The 5,130-nt window shown below is 44.2% G+C and overlaps 2 non-coding genes across 2 annotated transcripts; both read right to left on the minus strand.

Moving 5' to 3' along the window:
* Window positions 1–1,211: 1,211 nt before the first annotated feature.
* Window positions 1,212–1,284, minus strand: TRNAK-CUU. The gene has a single exon. It is a non-coding gene; the product is annotated as a tRNA-Lys (tRNA).
* A 1,731-nt stretch (window positions 1,285–3,015) lies between these two features.
* On the minus strand, window positions 3,016–3,088 carry TRNAK-CUU. The gene has a single exon. It is a non-coding gene; the product is annotated as a tRNA-Lys (tRNA).
* Between the last annotated feature and the right edge of the window lie 2,042 nt (window positions 3,089–5,130).

Below are 5,130 nucleotides of genomic sequence, written 5' to 3' on the forward strand. Positions count from 1 at the left end.
CTCCACAGAGCCAATACATTTTAATGCTGTACGGAAACAGCATTAAAATCGAAGTATTTGAACGAATCAACTTTGGATGTACGATCCGAAGGTCCATTTGCTCAAGCTTTGATAATTTGTTTAAAATGTTTCTTGCATCACACTGTGAATACCGTAAAATAAAATGCAGTAACCCCTCCAGTCACTGGCCGCCACGGTGATCTGACTTTACCGTGGGGCATTGATGAGGTGAGTAACCCATCCTGGCCCTTATGGTAATTAATTAATTTCCACGGACAACAGGAGTTTAATATTGATGACCTATCAGATTGGTGGGAGTCTGGCTCTCGCCACCCCCGCTGCTGTGCGGTGGAATCGTGCCTCAGAACACCATTGCGCCATCCTCGTGGCAGTGGCCGTGCCTGGTTACTACAACGCTGCTCCCATTCACTTGTTGCTAGCATAGCGGTCCCATTCATGTGGGAATCTGCAATCCCGTTTCTTTACAATGTAGAGCTGAACAGGGTCTTATAAGGATCTCAGCTATAACCAGATGAATTCATGATTTGTCGCGACTCATGCGCTGGCGCAGCTTACTGTATTGTCTACACAGTGCATATTGACTGCCTTTTGCAGGATCTAGTCATTAGGAAGGAGTTGGTAATAAACCCCCTTTGCCTTCGCTATGCAGATTTGTTTGATATCCAAATGAGGCTCGAATTAGTTCGACATAATCATTTTAGTTCCATAAAAAAGACAATTGCACTAATATAGGTTTTTGTGTCGTCATGGGGGCATGGTAGGCCCATCGCGGTTCCTATTCCTATTTTTTTTTTTTTTTTTTTTTTTTTTTTTTTTGTAGACAATGACTAGACACAAGCTTGTAAAGAGAATACAGGCTCTGTCATGAAGGTGTTACCACTGACACAGCCTGAAATCTGCTTTTTGTATGTTTTTGTTTTTTTTGCACACAAATTATAGAGAACATGTTACATATGCAGCAGAGAATAGTAAGTAAAAAAATCATGCAATACCTAGTGTTGCCAACAGAGGCGTTCTGTTCAATGCAAAAGAGGTGTCCTCTTCAAGTGTGGGAAATAAAACCAGTTGGAATAAGTGTTCTTTACAATTTTATTTATATTTTTTTAAATGCAGCGCAGCCCTGTAATCCTATTCCCTGTATTGCTTTTTTTGTTTAATTCCTATAAGAATCAAATACTAAAAAACATAGTCGCCCAACGTGGGGCTCGAACCCACGACCCTGAGATTAAGAGTCTCATGCTCTACCGACTGAGCTAGCCGGGCTGCTGTAGTTTGAACACTTAAGATACCCTGTGGTTTTGGGATGTTTCATTCACCCCCCCCCCCCCCCCCCCAAATCCTAGCGCCAGTATTTTGGGGGAAATCCTGGCGCTTGAAACTAAAGAAGCTCCAAAGTCATAAGAACACGAATTTTGACAAGGCTGCTTTTGAAGTGTTAAGATTAAAGGACCTTAACATGTATAGCTTGGAAGAAAGACGAGACAGAGGGGATATGATAGAAACTCTTAAATACATAAAGGGAATCAACAAGGTAAAAGAGGAGAGAATATTTAAAAGAAGAAAAACTGCTACAAGAGGACATAGTTTTAAATTAGAGGGGCAAAGGTTTAAAAGTAATATAAGGAAGTATTACTTTACTGAGAGAGTAGTGGATGCATGGAATAGCCTCCTGCAGAAGTGGTAGCTGCAAATACAGTGGAGGAGTTTAAGCATGCATGCATGGGATAGGCATAAGGCCATCCTTCATATAAGATAGGGCCAGGGGCTATGCATAGTATTCAGTGTATTGGGCAGACTAGATGGGCCAAATGGTTCTTATCTGCCGACACATTCTATGTTTTTGGCTTATGTATAGATACAGCCCTAGTTCCAACATTGGATGGACAGGAGATATTCCATCTGTGGCCTGCACTACTTCCATTGGCACCTCTGTGGTAACTCGCAAGCAGTACAGTTGGCCTTTTTTTTTAATTGCCAATCCAGTCTACAACATCCTGTATATAAAAAGTTCTCATCCGTGAGAAGGTGGCATCGGCACTCATAACAATCTCCACTTTTGAAAAGCCGTAACTTTTAATTTTTCTATTGGTATAGCTGTATGAGAGCTTCGATTTCTGTGGGACGCTATTTTGGGCTAAATGTAATGTATAGTATATCTTTTCTTAATTTTATGTGGGGGTGAGGGGGTTAATGTTGTTCTGTGGGTCAGTATTATATCTGTGATACCAAATTGATATCACTTCTTTTTTTTTCTTTTTTCTATTTTTGCCAAATAAAAATTACATTTTTGCAAATAAAATCTGTAACACATAAATTTTTATTTTTCTATCAACAGATCTGTATAATTGCTTGTTTTTCTTTTTTGTAGGATGAGTTGTAGTTTTCCTTTTGGTTCAATTTTTGTGAATATTATATATATATATATATTTATTTATTATGCTTTTTTTTTTTTTTTTTTTTTCTTTACGATATCCTTAGTACGGGATAAGTAGGTTTTATTGTTCCTCAAATTAGTTTGAAATAATAATTCTAGTTCCATAGAAGGAAAAATTAACTTTGAATGTTATCTTGACAGCCATTTAAAATATATCACTAACAGAGGTTCCTGTGCTGTCAGTGGGGGCAGGTTTGGCCCATAGCGGTTCCTATTAAACACAAGCTTGTAAAGCGAATACAGGTTTTATCATGCATTTTGTGCATGGTTAAATAATGCACAAAGATTAATGACCACATGTCACATATACAGCAAATAAAAAATAATGCAATACCTAGTTCTGCCAACAGAGGTCAGGCTTTCTGCTCAATGCAATAGAGGTGTCATCTGCAAGTGTGGGAAATAAAACCAGTTGGAACAAATGTGTTTTTGCCTTTAGAGAACATCCCCACCCCCTTAAAAAAAATTAAAAAAAATAATCTAGACCCCGTTATCATTGCTGTAATCCTGTTTTACCATCCTCATCCTATAGCAGATGGAGGGGGGGAAAAAAAATTAATCGCCCAACGTGGGGCTCGAACCCACGACCCTGAGATTAAGAGTCTCATGCTCTACCGACTGAGCTAGCCGGGCTACTGTGCCTGCAAGATTTGGGTTGTTTTGCTAGCAGGTTTGCCCCAATTCCCTCTTTCCCCCATCATGATCTAACAAGGCTCTTTCACACTTGCGTTGTGCTTTTCCGGCATAGAGTTCCGTCGTCAGGATTATCCCCATGCATTCTGAATAGAGAGAAATCCGTTCAGGATGTCTTCAGTTCAGGACCGGAATGTTTTTTGGCCGGAGAAAATACTGCAGCATGCTGCGCTTTTTGCTCCGGCCAAAAATCCTGAAGACTTGCCGCAAGGCCGGATCCGGAATTAATGCCCATTGAAAGGCATTAATCCGGCCTTAAGCTAAACGTCGTTTCGATGCATTACCGGATCCGACGTTTAGCTTTTTCTGAATAGCGTCCTGGCAGCCATGGTAACCAAAGTTCTGTTTGCCATGGTAAAGTGTAGTGGGGAGCGGGGGGGCAGAATACTTAGTCCGTGCGGCTCCCGGAGCGCTCCAGAGTGACGTCAGGGCACGTGGGGCGCATGGATGACGTGATCGCATGTACACGTCATCCATGCGCCTGGGGCGCTCTGACGTCATTCTGGAGCGCCCCGGGAGCCGCACAGACTGTAAGTATACCTCTCCCCCGCTCCCCACTACTACTATGGCAACCAGGACTTTAATAGCGTCCTGGCTGCCATAGTAACACTGAACGCATTTTGAAGACTGATCCGTCTTCAAATGCTTTCAGCTCACTTGCGTTTTTCCGGATCCGGCGTGTAGTTCCGGCAAATGGAGTACGCGACGGATCCGGACAACGCAAGTGTGAAAGAGGCCTTAGGCAGTGACTTTTACACAAGCTTGTAAGATGAATCCGGGCTATATAATGAAGGTTTTATTAGTCGGCACAGCCAGGCATGTTAGCCTGATATAATTAATTTTCCATGTTCAAGTATAGATCTGTACATGATTTGATAATGGTGGTGAACACAGCTTAGAAGGGCACTGACATGGGGGCATAAAACATGCCTGTTGGTCACCTGTGTTCGTTTTTGTATAGAAGACACATTGATGTTTCTATGCCTCGAAATACCAACTCGGGTAGAGTTACCAACTGTTATATAGAATTACTCTTAAAGGAAGGGTTTTCCAAGGTTTGAAAAAAAAAAAAAAAAAAAAGGTTTCTCGCCCGTATTCATTGGGGACACAGAAACCGTGGGTATAGCCATGTCCTCTAGGAGGCGTTGACACTAGTAGAAGCTGTTAGCTCCTCCCCTGGCAGCTATACCCCCTCCAGCCTGGAGAGAGAGCTTCAGTTTTTTCTAGTGTCAATAGGAGGCAAGACCTCCGTGCTCCGCAGGGATCTCCTGAAGATTTTTTATTTTAGTTTATCGTTTTCTCTTCTAGGTGGAAAACAGTGGTCGCCTCGCCTCCCTGTTCTCCCGGGGAGAGCACGCCAGCGTTGGTCTGCCACGCTGCCTCCTCCCCCCACAAGAAGACAAGGTGGACCAGGGAAGCCTCGCTCCCCTGCATCCCGCCAGCTAAGGGGTCACCTAGGTCCGACATAGAGAAGACCCTCCCACCATTCCAGACTCCTGCCACTCCGGTGCCAGCTGCTGAGGAGGTGACCCTGCTGGAGAAGGTGACCTTATAGGCCCACTTAGGGAGGGTGAAGCCAAGAGGAGGAAGATAAGGTGAGTACGGGACTAGGTGCGTATGTTAACCCCCTCCCACCCTTCCTATTAAAGGGTTCTACGGAAAAGGCTCCCTCCGTGGCCAGACACGGGCTTCATTTATCACTAGCCCAGCTTCCAACAGTCTTCCTTCCCTCCCCCTCTGTGCCGTCGGTACTCGGACACATAAGGGAGTTAATGGCCAGGTCCCCGCAGGCACTATTAAACAGCGGGCGACCGTGCTCACCGATTTGGTCGGGTGTGGAGAATGCATGCAGAGTGCCTGCGCAACTAAACGCTGACCTCACGCTCAGATGCCCACTTGCTTCCGCTCCCCAGCGATAATCATCCCCTGGAAGCGGGCACCTAAGAGTGCGCCGCTCCAGGAGGCTAACGCCAGCACTGGGT

This window comes from Bufo gargarizans, chromosome 2, assembly GCF_014858855.1.
Source record: "Bufo gargarizans isolate SCDJY-AF-19 chromosome 2, ASM1485885v1, whole genome shotgun sequence".
Lineage (NCBI taxonomy): Eukaryota > Metazoa > Chordata > Amphibia > Anura > Bufonidae > Bufo > Bufo gargarizans.